The following is a 22,103-nucleotide window of genomic DNA, read 5'->3' on the forward strand; positions in this document are numbered from 1 at the left end:
ATCGCTGCCAGACTGGCCCCTATAAGCTTAGATCAGCACAGGTTCGATCCGACTATCGACTGACCTGGTACACCCTTTAAGCTAAAAGTGACTATTTATGCTGCTTTTCCCCTCGCTTCTGACGTAGTGTCAGAGAGAGACAGAAACTATGGCAGGGGTAAATTCCCATACGTCAGTCACTTACTCATCGCCACTCCCGCCTCTGGCCTACTGCCTCGCCTCATACATCGCAATAACTTAAAGCAACGCTGCAGTGTCCTGCCTCGCTGTTTCACCACTCCAAACAAGTCATACGTGTTAATACGCTGCTACAGCTCTGCGCCACGTTTACCCTGTCTGCCCTACCGCACACCGCCAGAGGCCCCAGACTTCATCGCCTTTCCTGAATTTTTAACTAAATTCCCTTTTCCTATGACTACCAGGTGTACCGGTATGAAATGAGCGTTAAGATACAAATGTGTCGATAGGGAACATTTGTTGTGAACGAGTCTTAATTTTTTTTGTTTGTTTGTGTGACATCTGTGAAAGATATTTAGTATACATCAAGTCATGGAACAAACAACATTATATGTTTTCATCGTGTTAACAATGTCGAATTATGCGCCAGAAACTGATGATTTGCGGAAAGCATTAACTTTTTGTTTTCATTTGAAAACAAGTGCTGCAGAGTCGCATCGAATGCTTGTCGAGGCATGTGGTGATCATACTCTATCAGAAGAAACACGCAGAAGATGGTTTCAACGGTTCAGAAATAATCAGACTGGTTCGAATGGCTCTGAGCACTATGGGACTTAACATCTACGGTCATCAGTCCCCTAGAACTTCTTAAACCTAACTAACCTAAGGACAGCACTCAACACCCAGTCATCACGAGGCAGAGAAAATCCCTGACCCCGCCGGGAATCGAACCCGGGAACCCGGGCGTGGGAAGCGAGAACGCTACCGCACGACCACGAGATTCGGACAGAAATAATCATTTTGATGTAAGAAATGAAGAACGTGGAAGATCACCAAAAAAATTCGAAGACGCCGAATTGTAAGCAATATTGGATGAAGATGATACTTTGAGTCAGAAGCAAATGGCAGCAATGCTAAATGTTGCACAACAATTTCTGACCGTTTGAAAGCTATGGGAAAGATCCAAAAGTGTGGAAAATGGGTGCCACATGTATTGAATGAAAGACTGATGTAAAACTGAAAAAGCATTTGTCAAATTTTGCTTCAAAGACATGAAAGAAAATCAATTTTGCATCGAATTGTTACTGGCGATGAAAAATGGATTTATTTTAAGAATCCTTAACGGAAAAAATCATGGGTTAATCCGGGACAACCATCAACATCGATTGCAAAACCAGGTCGATTCGGCAAGAAGACAATGCTCTGTGTTTAGTGGGATCAGAAAGGCGTGGTGTACCATGAGCTTCTAAAACCCGGTGAAACTGTGAATACTAATCGCTACAGACAACAAATGATCAATTTGATTCATTGACCGAAAAAAGAGCAGAATGGGCCAGAAGATATGGCAAAATAATTTTTTTACACGACAATGCACCTGCACACAAAGCAAAACTGGTTCAGGATACAATCATAACACTTGGCTGGGAGCTGCTACCCCACCCGCCATATTCACCAGACTTGGCCCCTTCCGACTGCCATTTGTTTTCATCAATGGTACACGCATTGACTGAGGAACACTTCAATTCCTACGAAGTACTCGAAAATTGGATGTCGATTGATTTGCTTCAAAAGACGAACATTTCTATTGGCGTGGTGTCCACAAATTGCCAGAAAGGTGGTCAAAATGTATAGAAAGCAATGGTCAGTACTTTGAATGAAATATTTTTAATTTTAAATGCAAAATTAGTGTTTCATTTTCACAAAAAACGCTCATTTCATACTGGTACACCTGGTAAGACTAATACTAGTGCAGAAAACCTAACTGTCGCTCACCATAGCGCCCTACAACCAGGAGTGATGGACTAGGGTGCCATTTCATTTTTTATTCTTTTCGACGATGTTCTACGCACCGTTTCGTCGCTCTTCATGGCAAGTCATCTGGCGCTTGCATTTCGGTAAGATAATGCCTGCTCGCACGCAGCGAAAGTTTCTGCTGCTTTTTTTCGTGCTTGCCAAAACCTACCTTGGTCAGTAATGCCGCCGGATCTCTTCCCAGTGGAAAACGTTTTGAGACTTATGGTGAGGGCCCTCCAACTACCTCGGGATTAACGCACCAATCGGGCACAATTTGGAACAATAGCTCTGAGGAGGACATCTAAATACACTGTCAATTAATGCCAAGCCGAATAACTGGCCAGAGGAGGACCAACGAGTTACTGACTTGCTCAATTTATGAAGCTCTTCCTCTTGAGCTCCTGAGTTAATCTTCTAATTTTTCTGAAACTGTTACCATTTGTTTGTCTGTACATGCAAATCACATCTACTGATTTCCGATCCATTCGGATAACTCCTTCGTTCTATTTTTTCTTTTTTTAATTGGTTGTATATGCCAATTACGATGTTTTTCATCCGCAGTATTCTACCAACTTCTTCTGTGTTGGAACAAAACTTACCTGTTTCTCACTTTCATAGTTTGAGTATGAGAACGTCAGCCGGTTCTATGGAAGGAAGGAATCATCAGAATTTCACCGATTGGCTTCCGAGGTCTGTACGTTCGGATCAGCTGTATTTTGACCGCGCACGTAGTGGTATACTGATTTGAAACGCACGCCCGTCTTCGGCCGGCGGTGTCGGTCGTCTTCAGAACAGACCCAAGTCGATGCCGCTGTGACCGCAGCCTAAGAAAAAGTCGCCCGACTGTGCTGCAGTTCTCTTTGATTCAACGACTACCACCGGCAATTATAAAGGGCGTCTCGAAGATAGGCACCTTAACGTCATCCCATTGTCCTACAACATTGCCAGTTAGTGATAACTTCAAATGTTAGACATCTCTCTGTTAGATCTAGAATATGAGGCAGTACTTTTCAAAAGAAAGTTCTTGCGAACTGTACGAAAAAAATAAAATCTATGATTACAAGAAATTTTGTAGAAAAATATTTGTTTACTTCGCCCTCTGGGAAAAACAGAACTACTGACATTGAACGTACAACAGTACAGGAACATCCTCAGAGTTTGAAGTACACGTATTATTGTAGAAACGTAAAAGTAATCCGAGATAAAAAATAATTAAATACTGTAAGAGATGTGAAACTGTTCTGCCTGTGTAGCGAAACAATTCGTGGCTGATGCATTTGCATTCTGTTGGTCCTCGTAGAAACTGCGAGCAAGAAATTTGTTGAAGGAAACTATGAGGTTAATTTTGCTAACATCTGAGACATAATTACCGTATAATGTGACATATGAACGCATTTTATTTACGAGAGATTTGGTGCCCAACATCACGCGAGTACTTGTATGCCGCCGCCAGGATTTTGTGCCGACGCCTCGCCTTACATGACCGAAAATATTCTCTCCCTGAAGAATTTTTATTTTTTTTCTTTATTTTTAGCTCTTACTAATCCTTCGCTACTGCACCCATCACCCAAATAGCCAATATAAGCTACACAAAAGTAACTGTAGATACTTTGTGGCCAATAATTCAGCTGAAATCGAACAAAATATATTTTTGCTTTGGTTTTCTGAAACCTAAGTTTTATCAAAGTATACGAAATTTTTATTGTCATCAGTACGTAGTAAGTACACTGTACACTAAACTTCGTTCTTGCTACTACAATGATTAGCATATCATTAAAAAATTTTGTTCGTCATTGTACTTTCAGAATCAAAAACGAAGTGAGCGGAGACGACCAACAATTGAAGTTTCTGAGGCAGAGTGATTAATTTTTTCACGGAGATCGCTCTGTATTTTTCTACCTGTTCAATACTCGACTCTGTTGCAGTGTCAAAGTACAATTCTATACATTAATTTTTTGTCAAAATCGTCAAATTCTGTAATTTCCTTTTTCGTATATAAAAACACGTGTTCATATCCAGAGATTCTGCCCATGTTACTACACTGTCAATGGGGAATACAGTCGATTCGAAAATAGTACAAGGTTTTGTTGTCATTTAATGATCTTGAGCAAAATTTATGCTATTCTTGGCTTCTTCACTGTTGACCAGATCGGTTACTAAAAAAAATCGTTTTTTACTAAAAAACTTAAGTGCATTCGATACGACAGTTCTAGTAGATTGATTTCGAGTGTCTTTTCTCTCTTTTTGCACAGCGATCGGAGCCGTTGCTCCTGAATTTCGCTCACTTCCAAACACACGTCGATACACAGTGCTGCTCAACACGAGCGAACACACGACATCCAACGGAAACACATAATAGACAGGTGGCGATGAGCTACCGCGCGCTACAGTGTACACATAGCAACAATACTATGAGGCGGGCGAATCGCAGGGCTGGCAGACTACGGGGAGCGGGAGCGACCTTGAGGTATGTAATTTCGTGACGGTCACTCTAGTTTGCGGAGCTAAATTTCTCCCGCGTGAAAGCAGCCAAATCAGTGTGGGCTGTGGCGGAAGTACCACACGAAATTCTAACTGCACACAAGATGGTTGTCAGGTGTCTCCGTCAGCAGCACGCAAGTGCATCGTCTTGAGTATGAATCCCGTTTTACACGGGAAATGTGAGTTTGCATAATTACCCATGATGTGCCGGTTCCGCCGGCCTCTGCCGTGTGGACAGGGCCACTTAAGATTCACGCGAACGATCGCTGTTAGACGGAATACGATGGATCCTTATCTCACACGTATGTAAGTGCTTCGCTCGTGCGCAGACGACAGAGTGGAGAGCGCAACTGAGAAACAACGCGAATTTCTTTGTAAACTGTGTCTCCTGCTCAACGAAGCCTTGTAGTTTGTTAATGGTGGGTGAAACGTTTGCTTTAAGCATTCACTGGAATTTAAACGATAAGACTCTTGCATGAGGAAGTGATTATAAATCAGTGATCCGGATATATCTAGAACTTCTCGTAAGGAATGTGTTCTTGCTGACTCGCACATGAGCCATAAACTGTCTTCTCAAGAAAGAAAAAACGTCAGTTAAGCTAGTAAATTAACATTGGCAACAAAAAAGCAACATTTCTATTGGTTTGCCCACGATTTCCAGCTTTTATAGTGACGTCGTTTACACCTGAAAGTGGCTTAGTCTCACCTAACCTGCATGAAAATAACTAAATACAGCGTCACAGTGTCTGTCTAGAATACATTTACATCTACATCTACATCCATACTCCGCAAGCCACCTGACGGTGTGTGGCGGAGGGTACCTTGGGTACCTCTATCAGTTCTCCATTCCATTCCAGTCTCGTATTGTTTGTGGAAAGAAAGATTGTCGGTATGCCTCTGTGTGGGCTCTAATCTCTCTGATTTTACCCTCATGGTCTCTTCGTGAGATATACGTCGGAGGGAGCAATATACTGCTTGACTCCTCGGTGAAGGTATGTTCTCGAAACTTCAACAAAAGCCCGTACCGAGCTACTGAGCGTCTCTCCTGCAGAGTCTTCCACTGGAGTTTATCTATCATCTCCGTAACGCTTTCGCGATTACTAAATGATCCTGTAACGAAGCGCGCTGCTCTCCGTTGGATCTTCTCTATCTCTTCTATCAACCCTATCTGGTACGGATCCCACACCGGTGAGTAGCAATCATGCAGTGGCGAACAAGTGTACTGTAACCTACTTCCTTTGTTTCGGGATTGAATTTCTTTAGGATTCTTCCAATGAATCTCAGTCTGGCATCTGCTTTACCGTCGATTAATTTTATATGGTCATTCCATTTTAAGTCACTCCTAATGCCTACTCCCAGACGATTTATGGAATACAGTAACCAATACAAAACACATTAAATACTTGATAGGCACGAATAGTGAAATTAAGCCGCCGATTCACTTGCTGCAAGCTGACAACAAGCCACATAGAGCAGACGACTAGACAGGCATGTACCGTGTAAATGTCTTCTGTAGTTGGACCGTCTGTCGCGCGGAGCGCTGCAGTAAATGACTTTCTTGTTCGTGTCGCACGTCCCGTGTAAAACGGGCCTAAAGGGCTGGTAGAACTGCGTCTCGCCGCAGCGCAACGTTCCGTTGCTTGTTGCCGTCGGTGAACGGCCCTGGGCGCCTGGCTTACGTCACAGACAGCTGACAGCCGCCAGGCCCGGCTGTCTCCCTGCCTGCTACTGGCGTAGCTGCGAAACACCATCACACAGAAGCTCATCCCCTGTCCCCTGCCACACAACCAACTTTTGCTTTGAAACACCGACAGCGCCTGTCCTGTAGCACGAGTCCTTTCCACCAAACAGCCCTGTCCTCTTATCTACAGCTACATCTATATTCCACACCAACTTTACGGTGAGGGTTATTCTACTTCTAAATCTAGACTGCTGGCCACCGTAAATGCAACACCCTGAAGGAAGTATCCGAATCAAGTGAAATTTACACCATGGGTTTGCAGCGATGAGATATGCAACATTAGAATTTCAGCGCAGACGCACATCACGCGCGCCTGTGGCGCCACCTCATAGCGCCATTTAAGGCTTGCCGATTTCGACGAGTGTACGTTCGGCACGTGTGTTTTCCTTGTGGTTGTTTCACAAGACGATCAGTTATGCCTCGTAGACAACAGCGAACATCGTTTGATCAAGTATCCGAGTTCGACAGAGGAAGGATTGTGGCTTACCGAGATTGTGGATTATCATACAGAGAAATCGCTAGTCGTGTTGGACGAAACCAAACAACTGTAATGCGGATATGTGACCGTTGGCTGCAGGAGGGTACGACGGACCGACGTGGTCGATCGCATTCACCTCGGTGCACCACTGCACGTGCTGATAGGCAAATTGTGCGCATGGCAGTGACGGATCGCTCAGTGACAACCCCGAACCATAGCACAGCACATTGCGTCTGTAACGCATCATCCATTGTCTGCGCGTACCACTCGACGCCGTTTACAGCAGAGTGGTCTGTCCGCAAGACGTCCATTGCTTCGTCTACCATTGACGCAGAACCACAGACGTCTCCGTCGCCAATGGTGTGATGACAGACGGATGTGGACGGCAGAATGGAATGACGTTGTCTTTACTGACGAGGCACGCTTCTGTCTGCAGCACCACGATGGTCGGATTCGAGTGTGGAGACACCGTGGAGAGAGGATGCTGGACAGCTGCATTATGCACCGCCACACTGGTCTTGCACCGGGTATTATGGTATGGGGCGGTATTGGATATTACTCTCGCACGCCTCTAGCACGCATTGCCGGTACTTTAAATAGCCGGCGCTTCATATCCGAGGTGCTGGAGCCAGTTGTCCTTCCTTACCTTCAGGGCTCGGCCACAGCCATATTTCAACAGGATAATGCGCGACCACACCTGGCACGCATTGTCCAAAAGTTCTTCGTCAATAACCAGATTGAATTGCTTCCCTGGCTGGCTCGCTCTTCGGATCTTTCGCCGATAAAAAACCTGTGGTCCATGGTTGCTCAACGAGTGACCCAGATTACATCTCCAGCTGCCACACCAGATGATATTTGGCAACGTGTGGAAGCTGCTTGGGCTGCTGTACCCCAGGAACACATCCAACGTCTCTTTGACTCAATGCCGAGACGTGTGGCAGCAGTGATCTCCAACAATGGCGGCTACTCTGGCTACTGATTCTGGCAGGAACCACATGTCACAGACGTCTGTAAACGTAATCATTTGATACTTGGTCAACATGTTATCTACAAAATAAATTTTGTTGTGCTACCTCTTGTCTTTCTTGGTGTTGCATTTACGGTGGCCAGCATTGTACATATATACTCCGTAAGCAACGAACGGTGCATGCCGGAAAGTGCTCCTCACCACCATTAGTCATTTCCTTTCCTGTCCAACTCGCAAACAGCGCAAACGGATAGCCTTCGTACGAACCTCGATTGCTCGTATCTTATCTTCGTGGTCCCTACGCGGAATGTACATCAGCGGCAGCAGAATCGTTCTGGAGTCGCCCTTAAGTGCCGGTTTCTTAAATTTCCGCAATAGTGCCTCGCGAAAAGAGCGTCGTCTACGCTTCCAGCATTGCCATCTGAGGTCACGAAGCATCTCCGCAACACATGCTAATCGAATCTACTGGTAACAAATCTAGCAGCACAATTATGAACTGTTTCGATGAAATTCTAAATTCCGACCTTGTGGGGATCCCAAACACACGAACACTACACAAGAATGGGTGTCACTAGCGTTTCGTACGGCATCTCCTGTATAGATGAGCTACACTTTCCCAGAATCCTTCCAATAAAACGAAGTCGACCATTCGCCTTCCCTATTACCAACTTGACTACTTCATTCCAATTAATATCGCTCTGCAGCGCTACACCGAAATACTTAATCGATGTCACTGTGTCAAGCACCATCCTACCAACACTGTATTCGAACCTTACATCAGTTGTGCCTAACAGGTGGTCCGCGGACCCCCAGTGGTCCGCGAGCTATGCCAGAGGGGGCCGGAAGATGCTATTACAATAAAAAAAATATTAAATATATTTCGTATGATAGATTATTTGTTTTGGCCCCTCGATATTTTTTCACTAATGAATATGTCAATGTTTTTTCCAAGTACCAAAAATAGAAAACGTATGAAAAGACTCTTAATTTGGCTTTTTTACGTACTTGGTACTGTGATGTGACAAGGTACCTATCATGCTCGATGAGGGGGTCCTCGAGAAAATTTTGTTGGGAACCCCTGCCTTACATGATTGTTTTTCCTGCTCATCCGCATTAATTTACATTTTTCTACGTTTAGAGAAAGGTGACATTAATCACACCAACTAGAAATTCTGCCTAAGTCATCATGTATCCCTCTACAGTCACTCAAGAACGACACCTTCCCGTACACCACAGCATCATCAGCAAATATCCGTAAATTGCTGTTCACCCTGTATGCAAGATCATTCATTTATATAGAGAATAAGGGCGATGCTGTCACACTTCCTCTGAGGCACTCCTGACGATACCTCTGTTGAACATAAAATCTTCGAGTTTCTCACATTTCTTCAAACCTAATGCGTGTGCTCAGACCTTCGTCAACAATATGCAGGGGGACATCATGACAAATGCTTTCCAGAAATCTATGAATATGGAATCTACCTGTTGCCCTCCATCCGTGTCTCGTAACATAAACAAACCTATTGTATACGAGGGACTTGAAAAATTACTTACACACATCACCACACGCTAAGACCACCGTGCAACAATAGTGGCACATAGAAGAGAGCATGTGTTTCGGATTTCCTGCCTACACACTTCTACTGTAGGACAATTACCGGGCGCATCACAATGTGAGAATGAAATTATGCAGCAATAGGAAACGTACTCCAGAGCTGATCTATGTGGGACAGTACAATTTGTGTGGGCAAAATGTCTAAATATCACGCAGATTTACCGTGAAATTCTGTCTGTATGTGGACCAAAAGCAATCGCGTGTTCAGCCCTAGTGAAATGGAGCTTGTAATTTCGTTTTTTTTTTACTAGAATTTCTATTAATATTATGTATATTGAGAAACTGTGTGATCGTTGTGATTTGTCTGCACAGCTCTGAGGACAATACACTATTTGTAACATTTGTGTTAATTGTTTTCTATTTCTGTTAATTATTTTCTATAGTTCACTATGAAGGGCAACGGCATAGCGGCGTAGAGTATATCAGCCGTACCGCTGTGCTGTAAGGTTGCCACGGATGATAACCAGTGGGGTCCCCCAATGAAAAGAAATGCCACCCTAGACCCCACTCTTGGTTGTCAGGCCATATGGCGGGCTACAGTCAGGTTGAAAAATGGTTCAAATGGCTCTAAGCACTATGGGACTTAACATCTGATGTCATCAGCCCCCTAGAACTTAGAACTTCTTAAACCTGACTAACCTAAGGACATCACACACATCCATGCCCGAGGCAGGATTCGAACCTGCGACTGTAGCGTTCACGCGGTTCCAAACTGAAGCGCTTAGAACCGCACGGCCACACTGGCCTGCAGTTAAAGTGGACTTTCGTATACTGACAACAGCAGTTCCAGTAGGGTAAACCATTGTTACTGGCAAGTTTACGTACATTCTGCAGTTACTCACCAATTACAAATTATCAGCCAACTCATCTATACTAATGCGCTGGCAAGAAGAGAAATCATAATTATTTAACATCTTTACCTTGCTTGCATGAAGGCTTGTGCTTCCATGATCAACAATATTGACGTACCTAAATTAATCTAACACTTGGTGGCTTCACACAGCACCACAAATACAGCCTAGTCCACCGTCTTTACATCACAAAAAAAAAGGCTCTGAGCACTATGCGACTTAACTTCGAAGGTCATCAGTCGCCTAGAACTTAGAACTATTTAAACCTAACTAACCTAAGGACATCACACACATCCATGCCCGAGGCTGGATTCGAACCTGCGACTGTAGCAGCAACGCGGTTCCGCACTGAAGTGCCTAGAACTACTCGGGCACCGCGGCCGGCACTCAGGTTGATATATTGCCGCTGTCTGAGGCTGGAATCTAACTGAATAGAATTGTCTTCAGTGATGAGTCCCGCTTTGAACTGAGCCCCGATCATCAGCAAAGACGTCTCTGGAGACGCCCCAGACGGTAGTGGGATACCAACCTGACTTTAGCCTGATATACGTCCCGACCACCACGATTGATGATCTGGGGTGGCATTTTTTTTCTCATAATAGGAAACCTTTGGTTGTCATTAGGCGCGTCCTTGCAGTCCACTGGTACATCGACGATATTCTGCGTACCGCTTTGTTGTTCTTCATGGCAAACCATCCTAGGCTCACATTCAGCAAGATAATGCCCGCCCACACTCGGCTAGAGTGTCTACTGCTTGTCTTCGTTCATGCCAAACCCTGCCTTCGCCAGAAAGGTCGCCGGATCACTCCCCAGCTGTGAACATTTGTAACATTTTGGGCAGGGTCCTTCGGCTAGCTCTGGACTTTGGCGATCTAACGCGCCAATTGGACGGTATTGTCAATCCGAATAACTGCTTGAATAAGGGCCAGAGTTCGTGTTATTGACTTGCAATTTTTCTGAGAATGTAAATATTTCTTTGTCTCTAAATGTATACCACATCTATCAAATTCCGCCCCATTCGTATAATTCCTTCGTTGTGCGTCGCTCTTTTACTCTTAGAGTATATTTCGTGGAACATATCGTAGTGAGGAGATCTCTATTTTCAGTGGAATGCAGAAATTTGAAATTATGTCTTGATCTCATTGGTTTAACGAAACATACTAGTAACGAATGTATTAGGGTCCAGATACAGTGTTGAAAGATACGAGGAAGCATCCTCAAAAAATGTTCAAATGTGTGTGAAATCTTATGTGACTTAACTGCTAAGGTCGTCAGTCCCTAAGCTTACACACTACTTAACCTAAATTATGCTAAGGACAAACACACGCACCCATGCCCGAGGGAGGACTCGAACCTCCGCCGAGACCAGCCGCACAGTCCATGACTGCAGCGCCTTCAGACCGCTCGGCTAATCCCGCGCGGCATGCATCCTCATCTTACCGCTTTTGGCTATAAGCTGAATGTAAAGACATTACGACTTTTGGATAGGATTTGATGAATGATTAGCTACTATTAGGTGTTCGATTACAAAGCTATGCAACTTCATTACCGTTGTGCTTATGCGAGTGTGTACTGTGACTATTTGTGCAATTAGCTATTGTTTGGATCGTGTTTTCAATTTATACAGGCATATAAACATTCATACAACTAGGCACAGCATGGCTTAATGCAACAGTACCTAAGTAGTCACGATACACTTATTTCCTTAACACACTACAAGGCTTACGAATATACACTGTGGTGACTAAAGCCATGGTACAGTGATACGTACTTATACAGATGGCACTGGTATCGTAGACAAAAGGAATAAAGGGGCAGGATATTGGCGGAGCTGCCATTTATACTCGGGTGATTCATTTGAAAAGGTTTCCCACGTGATTATTCAGACTGTAAACGCTTAATGGTGTTTGAGCTAAAGGCACGGTGCATTTCATTTCGGAAGTCTTTAGGGAATTCAACAATCCGAGATCTACAATACCAAGAGTGTACCGAGAATACCAAATCTCTGGCATTACCCCTCACCAAGGACAACGCAGTGGCCGACTGCCTTCACTTTCGAGACAAGCGGGTTTGGCGTAGTGTTGTCAGTGGTAACAGGTAAGCTACACTGCCTGAAATGACCGCACAGAAATCAATGTGGGACGCAGGACGAACGTACCCGTCAGGACAGTGCGGGGTGATTTGGTGTTAAATGAGTATGGCATCAGACAACTGATGCGAGCCGGCCGCGGTGGTCTCGCGGTTCTAGGTGCTCAGTCCGGAACCGCGCGACTGCTACGGTCGCAGGTTCGAATCCTGCCTCGGGCATGTATGTGTGTGATGTCCTTAGGTTAGTTAGGTTTAATTACTTCTAAGTTCTAGGGGACTGAAGACCACAGATGTTAAGTCCCATAGTGCTCTGAGCCATTTGAACCATTTTTGAACTGATGCGAGAGCATGTGGTAACAGCACGAAGTCGTCTGCTGCGCCTCTCCTGGGCTTGCGACCATATCGGTTGGACTGTAGACGAGTGGAAAATCGTGGCCTGTTCAGATGAGTCCTTGTTTCAGTATGTAATAGCTAATGGTAGAGTGGAGTGTGGCGCACATCCCACGGAGCTATGGACCCAAGTTTTCAATACGACACTGTGCAAGTTGGTGGTGGCTCCATAATGATATGGACTGTGTTTGCATGGAATGGACTGGGTCCTCTGGTTGAATTGAACCGATCGTTGACGGAACCCGTTATGTTCGGTTACTTGAAGATTATCTGCAGCCATCATGGACTTCATATTCCCAAACAACGATGGAATTTTTATGGATGACAATGCGCCATGTCACCAGGCACAGTTGATCGCGATTGGTTTGAAGAACATTCTGGACAGCTCGAGCGAACGATTTGGCCACCCAGATCGCCCAACATTAATCCCATCGAACATTTGTGGGACATAATTGAGAGGTCAGTTCGTGCGCAAAATCATTTATCCAGCAACACTTTCGTAATTACGGACAGCTATAGAGGCAGAAAGGCTCGATATTTGTGCTGGGAAGTCCAATGACCTTCCACTTCGAGCTGGTGCACTACGCCAGCGCAAAACGAGGTCCGACCCGCGGTATCCCATGACTATTTTCACCTCAGTTTCTCCCACATTTCATCTCACGTACAAACACACACACACACATACACACACAAAATAGCGTGTGCTAATACGGTTCAAATGGCTCTGAGCACTATGGGACTAGCTAACCTAAGGACATCACACACATCCATGCCCGAGGCAGGATTCGAACGTGCGACCGTAGCAGCAGCGCGGTTCCGGGCTGAAGCGCCTAGAACCGCTCGGCCACAATGGCCGGCCGCTAATACGGTTTAGTACTTTGAATGTAGAGTTAAATGGACTTTCAAAATTATATCATAGCTGTTGGGTCTTGCCCACTCTGCTCGTATAGGGTGGCTAAGGGATGCTGCGTTCTCGGAATACTATACAACAGTTCAAGCAAATAACATGAGTAGTTTTGTGTCTATAAAGCAGATTTAACAATACTTAACTTGGAGATTTACAAGGAGAAGTCGCTAGCGATGGGCGGCATGCAACCAGTAACATTCTTGGTTATGAAATGTTCCTGCTAGTTTGTCGCACGTCACTAATACTGCTCTGCGAATCCTGTCCACTAATATCCGTACACTGAGCCGATCTGAGCGCCCGAGGCTGGCAGGAGCGGCGCTTGTATTCTCCTCCTGTAGAGGCTGCTCCTGTCGTGTTGCGGTCCGTATCAGTTCACCATTGGACGACGTTGTTTCACCGCCTTCTCTGGTCTTGCGTTCTTCCTCTTCGTTCCGGCGCTTGTGGCTAAGCCAGAACGATAACTATCTGACCACCCAGCGTTCGCCAGGTACATATTTATTCCTATCTTCTATTTTTCCATCTCCTCCTTCCCCCTCTCTCCAGTCACCTCCTCCTCCCCCTCTCTGTGTTCATCTGCTTCTCCCACTCACTCTGTCACGCTGTCCACCACTTTCCCGCCATCCTTAGTCCATTTCCTACTTCTCTGTCTCCTCCTACCCCTCTCTCTTCATTTCCTCCTCCCTCTCTCTCTCTATCCATCTTTCCCATTTCTCACTGTCCGTCTCCTCCTGCCGCCTCCCCTACCATCTGCTCCTCTTTCTTGGCTCTGTCAATCTCCTCCTCTCCCCTCTGTATGTCAATCTTCTACTCTTCCCTTTCTGTCCATTTACCCTCTCACTATCAATCTTCTCCTTCCACTATCAGTCAGTCCACTTTCTCCTCTCCCCTCCCTTTCTCTCTACATGATATCATCCCCACAAAATAGGACATTGCTGTTTCCTGTTAAATATTTCTTTGCATGACATCGCATCATTATCTGTTAGATATGTTATCTCATTTATGGATAACTGATGTCTAGACTTCAGTAGAGAGTACCTAATGGATCTCCCTGTAATGCCGTGTGCTAAACTGCGCACCTGAGCGCCATCTCGTATTTCCAGGTATAATTAACTTTGGCCTCTAGCTATATACTGTGATTACGAACAATATAAATTAAGGACAGGTGGGGAGAGCACAATATGTCGTAGACATACTCAGATAAACTGGTTTATTGAATAAAATCATAATAAATAAACAAATACTGTCTGTCTCACAACTATTTATTTACTGACAACCGGTTTAAACCTGTAGTGCAGTTCATCTTCAGATCTGAAATCGCAGAGTGCAGCTTGTGTCAACATTGACACAACGTTGAAAAACTGCACTTCACGGCGCCAGACCTACAGATGATCTGGACTTAAAAATGACCTACAGCGCCAGACCTAAAGATGATATGCAGATCGAACTGAAATCTGTTTGCAGTGATTAAAAAAAGTTATTCCGAGTGTATTTATTTATTTATTTATTATAACAAAAGGGTTCCTGAGAGATGGTGTCAGTTATAAATTAAAAAACCTTCTGTACAGACACATGAAGCTATTGTAACGTTCTTTTTTAAAAAAAGATGTAATAAACTTTACTATTACGTTGAATGAAGTCTGAACTGTGGAATGGGTACTGAACTCGAATTGTCGTGTTGCGTGTTGTAACTGCAAGTGGTGTGCTTAACCTGAATTATTGTTAGCAAAAACTTTGCACGAACCGGTTGGGCAATGCAAGTCCCGATACCAATAAAGAAATACAGTCACTGCAAAATACATTAAGCCCCTTAGACACTGACTCATCTGGCCCTGTTCAAAACTGATAAATTAAATTGTCTTACCGCTAAAGCAGCAACGGAGTAACGCGATATATTCTGGTCTCTCACAAAAAATATGAATGCTAGCTACAGTCTCAGCAGTGTGCAATGCTGGCCATATTACTTGAAATGCACATGAAATTCATTTGGCTGATAAACGAGAACATTGAAGAAAATTCAAGTGCTTTAAAAAGTATATGACCTGGATTGGGAGGCGGTACTGATTATGGTGGACTACTAACACTCAGTTTTTTTAGCAAAATAATATTGCAAGTTAAGCTTGGCTTTTGAAAAACATCTGACAATTGAAGTTACATTACTCACAATTGATTCACAAAAAATGGGATTTAAACAGCAAGTTTTATCTAACTTCATTAATCCAACACAAATGCAAATCATCAGATTACACATAGCTCTGTTAACAAATCTTAAAAGCACTACAAAAATGAAATATTTAACTAGCCTTCTTATCAAAATCGTTTATTTACATTCTGGGGTTATTCAAAAATTACATATTTCAGCCAAGTCATCTATACTAACGCACTGGCAAAAACAGAAATCATAATTATTATACATCTTTACCTTATTTACCTGAAGACTTCTGCTCCTATGTTCAACAATACTGACATACCTAAATTAATCTAACTCTTGGTGGCTCGACACTGGTCACCACAAAAACTGCATACTTCATCGTCTTTCCCTCACGTGTAGCTACGTACAACTGTGCGCCAAGCGCTCTCTTACCCCAACAAAGCAGTACAGTATCTTTGGCTCTGTAGTCACGCAGTCAGCGATCTACATTATCGAGCCTATCAGACACACTGATTGTTTACAGTATACTAGTTTCATTTTAATTTATTAATATTCTTACCTTATTCTGGTGCCACATACAAGTGTGTCCCAGTATACCCCTTTCACTATCTTAATGAATTAATGCAATAATACTGTAATGAGTAGCAAAATGTGCTAAAACTCTTCAACTTGTGCAGATTATTGGACCAGGAGTGACTGCTCGTACAACAAGAGAAAATTAAACACAATAGAAGCCGAAATCAAAGAGAAAATGAAGTCTAGAGACAGAGCGTCAGTCAAATTGTGTTATGACAGCAATAAAAATTTTCCGATTACCTGAGCGACAGAATTGATTTCGAGGTTCGTTTGCTATCGAGCTTTCGAACTACGTTCAAATGTCTCTGAGCACTATGGGACTTAACTTCTGAGGTCATCAGTCCCCTAGAACTTAGAACTACTTAAACCTAACTAACCCAAGGACATCACATACACCCATGCCCGAGGCAGGATTCGAACCTGCGACCGTAGCGGTAGGGCGGTTCCAGACTGTAGCGCCTAGAACCGCTCGGCTACCCCGGCCGGATAACTACGATCACAATATTTATTAATCAAGCTGCTGCTCTCAGTGAACAACAGGATGCATCAGCGGTTTGCTCATTGAAAATTGGCATCCGTCCCTAAACTTCTAAGCTTTAAGTTCTACGGTATACTGCTAGAACATGGCGCCGAAACTAACGTTGCATATGGACCGGAGGGTGAGGGTACCTATCACGCGAACTCTTATTGAATTCTTCATTGCAGTCCGAAGTGAGAAAGCTATTCCTCACTCTGAGTTCTAGTTGAAACCTCATCCTCCAAAGATAATAGTCGACTGACTGTAGCGGCTCTACTTTTTACGGCCAATCTCTCGGAATCGTTGGGAACATTTCTGGAAAGACCACTCTGGGACGTTCAGTTGCCAGGCACTGGTGTGACCCAGCGTCCAACTTCACCTGGTTTACCTGATAGTGCAGTGTTCAAATTCCTCCAATGACTTGGCTTCAACGGAAATAGCTGTGTTAGTGATGACTAATATATTATTTATGCAATTTGGTAATGACTTGCAAAAATCAGTAAAAATACCAACATATCGATGTAGCACCATTATCTATTTATCAACTCAGACGACATCAAACTGAAATGCAAATTTGCACACGCTATAATTTCCGAAGTCTTTATATTACTTTTTAGATACAGGTACTACATCGTAATACTAATACGTGAACACGAAAATTGAAGTACCGATTTTTTATATTTATTGTACAAGGAGGCCAATGAAGCTTATATAATTCGAAAGGTACTTTGCTGTAGATGTGTACAAAGAAACAAACTGTGTGTGTATGTAGCTGTTAAGAGTAATAAAAAGAAATTAGATGCTTTTACATTCGTTGCTCTGATGGTACTTTCTCTACCACGCATTAAAATCTCCAATACTCAAACATTGAACATTGGAGTAATATCAAAATCTATCCTGCGTGCCGATCAGGTGATGTAGTAGAAATAAGACAAGAAAGTAACAACGGTTCGTGAAATCGCATTCTAGGAATGTGCAAGTTTAAATACTGCAGATGGTTCATTTGCAGTAACACACACATCCCGGGCAACTAAAATGCCACACCTCTTGTGTCGTTGATGCTGCCAGCAGTCGAAAACGAAACGTAGTAGTAACGAAGTCTTTGGGGGCAACAAACACTTTTTATCAGCGTCGTTTTTTCACTTGCTCTCGTTTGAGAGTAAACGGAACTAACTTTTAGTTCGTTCGCCGCCGACAGCACAAAATTTGAAGTGTTTCTAATTTTCAGTGTCTTCGTTTCGAATAGCTACGACTTCCCTTGTTAATCGGAAACAGTATTTGTTTTAGGCTATGCGTCGAAGAATAACACTAACGGGTGGTGCTGAAAGACAAAGAGCTAGAGAGAGAAGTTTCGTGTACACAAAGTAATAGAAATAATGTAGACATTGATAATGTTAACTCTACTGTCGTTTTAAAAGATAAGTTTAAATGTGCACTGGACGAATTCCCAAATAATTTTGAGAGTTATAATTGCGGTTTGTTGAATTTACAGTGCAGATTTTCTAATACAAATCATTTTGCATCTGAGGTTACTTTACGCGGTACAAAAGTATTCACGAGTTGTCATAAGGGAAGAGTCAATTTGCCGCTGTTAACACAAAATTTATTTTTCAACCTACTGTATCAAAGACTCACTTCAAATGATCGAACAATTAAAGAGAAATCAAAGAATTATTTCAATAATACTCGTGGCCACAATGTAACATTCGCTATGGGTTAGTTGTGGGGGTAAAATATCACACACAAGCTGCGACATGGTTGCGAGTTGAACAGTGATCCGAATATAGAATAAACTTCCTTTACTTCACGTCTATGGTCACGAATTTTTTGTCATCACACTACCGGCGTCGGTCTATAGCGACCATCTTCAGATTTGGTTTATAAAAACATGTCCTAATAAACTGGAGCCATAGCATTTGACGATGCCGCTACGGCTCCATTATACAGGGTGATTCAAAAAGAATACCACAACTTTAAAAATGTGTATTTAAAGAAAGAAACATAATATAACCTTCTGTTATACATCATTACAAAGAGTACTTAAAAAGGTTTTTTTTTTTCACTCAGAAACAAGTTCAGAGATGTTCAATATGGCCCCCTCCAGACACTCGAGCAATATCAACCCGATACTCCAACTCGTTCCACACTCTCTGTAGCATATCAGGCGTAACAGTTTGGATAGCTGCTGTTATTTCTCATTTCAAATCATCAATGGTGGCTGGGAGAGGTGGCCGAAACACCGTATCCTTAACATACCCCCATAAGAAAAAATCGCAGGGGGTAAGATCAGGGCTTCTTGGAGGCCAGTGATGAAGTGCTCTGTCACGGGCTGCCTCGGGTAGTTTGGTTTTCAGCCTAGTCAACAGCGCCTCAAGCGAACAAATGTACAACTGAATGAAACTTTATAGCTCCCTTAATTCGCCGACAGATAGTGCTTAGCTCTGCCTTTTGTCGTTGCAGAGTTTTAAATTCCTAAAGTTGTGGTATTCTTTTTGAATCACCCTGTATATGGAGCTGTTTTTATAAAACAGATCTGAAGATGGTCATTATAGACCGAAACCGGTAGTCCGACGACAAAAAAAAATAAATAAAAAAATAAAAAATTAAATTAAAAATTGTGACATAGAAGTGAAGTAAGAGAAATTTACTTCAGACACAGTTTTACGGGCCGCGGTGGCCGAGCGCTTCTAGGCGCTTCAGTCTGGAACCACGCGGCTGCTACGGTCGCAGGTTGGAATCCTGCCACCGGCAGGGATGTGTGTGATGTCCTTAGGTTAGCTAGGTTTACTTAGTTCTAAGTCTAGGGGACTGATGACCTCAGATGTTAAGTCCCATAGTGCTTGGAGCCATTTGAACAGTTCTACGTGGGGTGCATCACTTTAAGAGTGACATTTTTTATCACAAGTCTGGTCAAATGACTCAGCTGGTCGAATTTTGACCACAGGCAGTACTAGTATTCCTTAATAAGACAACGAGTAATGATGAAGTTTAACTGCCATTGCTCGGGGGTGCAGCATTACATGTGCACTAATTGCGGGGTTTCTTGTGATCGCAGAGCACAGCAATCTCTGAGGTATATTGCTGTAACTTTTCTGCTCGAACCTCGCCGTACTCTGTCAGCCGTCCTTTGTAAGTGTCAGATAGCGGGAAGAGATGACAAAGTGCGGCTCTCAGGCAAGTGGCGACAGAGTGTCTCGCAGTCGCGCGAGGCGTGTGCTGAGTCAGCGGCTGCCGCAGATCCTCACTTATCTTTCGACGCTCACTTCAAAGACGACCGACACTTTGCGGCTGCCGTGGCCGTCAACACCTGTTCCTTTGACACACCCGCCGTCAGCCATCCGCCGGCAGCGCGCTGCAGGGTGGGACAACAAGGCGCTTATCGGCGATTGTTTGCCCTTTGAGTCGCTCTGCAACAGCCCACGTCTGTTCTTCGCAGAACCGACGCGGGAATTTTCAGGCGTCCTCTTTTCGTGCGAATAACGGGCTCTCCAGACACGCAACAAATACTCTTCTGGACGCGTCTGTAGCGGCTGAGCTGACAAGGCACCGCCCTCAATCCAAGCATGGCTTCGGAATCCAGTGACAACAGGGCGAAACACTGAGTGCCCCAAACCTTTAAGGTTACAGTAACATGCATGTGAGAGGTTCCCACATGGACTACCTTGAGAGTAGGAAGCCAATATTTAGTTAATTTTTATTTACGTAGACAACTTGCACCTGATAAGCACTCAAAAAAAAAAAAAAAAGAAAAAGAAAAGCGCTCCGTCTGCAGGCCACGAGTGGCGTACCGGGATCATCCGACCGCCGTGTCATCCTCAGTGCAGGATGCGGAAAAGAGGGGCGTGGGGTCAGAACTCCGCTCTCCCGGACGTTATGGTGGTATTCTTGACCGAAGCCGCTACTATTCGGTCGAGTAGCTCCCCAATTGGCATCACGTGGCTGAGTGCACCCCGAAAAATAGCAACAGCACATGGCAGCTCGGATGGTCACCCATTCAAGTGTCGACCACGCCCGACAGCGATTTACATCGGTGATCTCACGGGAACCGGTGTATCCACTGCGGCAAGGCCTTGGCTACATATGATAGGCACACGGCACGAAATTTAAAAATCAAGAAAATTGGTTTAATACCATATCTCGAAAAGTTTTTCTAGGTTTATGAAAATTACAATCAATGCCGATAGGTCGCTAATGACAGTCAACAGATGTTACTTGAACTTCTTTACCACATTACTTGTTTCAGGTGTAGTCCATCATCATAATTATGCTCTGTTAAAAAATATTTATAATGCAGCCATAAGCACATGGTAATCCAAATGAAGAAGTGATACAGAAAAATACGTCATACATTAAGTTATAGGTACTGCAGATGATATCTACCAATTAATATGTAACACCCCACCTGTCACTTATTTGGTTTTGGTGTGTGTTCACCTCAGGTAATTGACTAACAGTTCAACAGAGAGTGCAAAACTGCCGCAATGTTGGATAACGCAAAGAATGCAATAAGGCCCTGTGACTCCTGATTGAACTGCGGTGGCAGTGTTGACATTAATTGATTCAGAATTGATCCCTTTTAATTAAAATGGGTGCACATTGATGTTATATTCAGCTATTGAACACCAGATGCAAATGTTGAACATAAAGTTAATTAAGAAAGTGACTTGGGATTTCAACTACTTGATTGAAAACAGATGCAGTCGATTAGCACAGATTTATTTTAACTCACAACCTTCAATCATCACATTACATGACTCTCCTAACAGGCAGTGGTAATAAATTGCGTTTGCGTGGAGTAAAGCGCGATAAGTCAAAAATAATTCCTATCGACTGACCCAGGCGTAATGCGAAGTGCGAGAAGAATTCTACAATACACGGCCCATGAAACCCTCGTGGAAACTTTGCCGACGTGATTCAAGAAAGTAATCAGTGGCCGGAGCGGGCGCAATATCACCGAATTCAGCGTGGCGGGGTGTCGTCGTTTTGTGGACGTTGGCCGACCTCGTGGTGCTGCAGGGCTGCACTCGTCTATTCACTTCTAGCTATCTTGCTCAGTACATAGCTGAACGAAAACTTTCTATCTCCAAGCTCAATGATTCCGTTTGCTAAGTCCTAAACTGCACAGATGCTCACTCTCTCTCAGACAAGCTGAGTAAAGAATGCCATGTCCGCACTCTAGGCAAGCTGAAACGGAAGACCTCTACTGAGACTTCTGCCAGTCCGCTCTTTGCCTCGGTTTCCCCTCCAGCAAAATCACTCACGCCAGTTGCAGTGCAAGTCGCGTTAATTATGCGTCGCTTACTAGCGCCTACCAGTGAGAGCTCTGGGAACTGAACAAATTTCGCACAAAATATACCTTCCTCTCAACTTCT

This window comes from Schistocerca piceifrons, chromosome 2 (assembly GCF_021461385.2).
Source record: "Schistocerca piceifrons isolate TAMUIC-IGC-003096 chromosome 2, iqSchPice1.1, whole genome shotgun sequence".
Taxonomy (NCBI): domain Eukaryota; kingdom Metazoa; phylum Arthropoda; class Insecta; order Orthoptera; family Acrididae; genus Schistocerca; species Schistocerca piceifrons.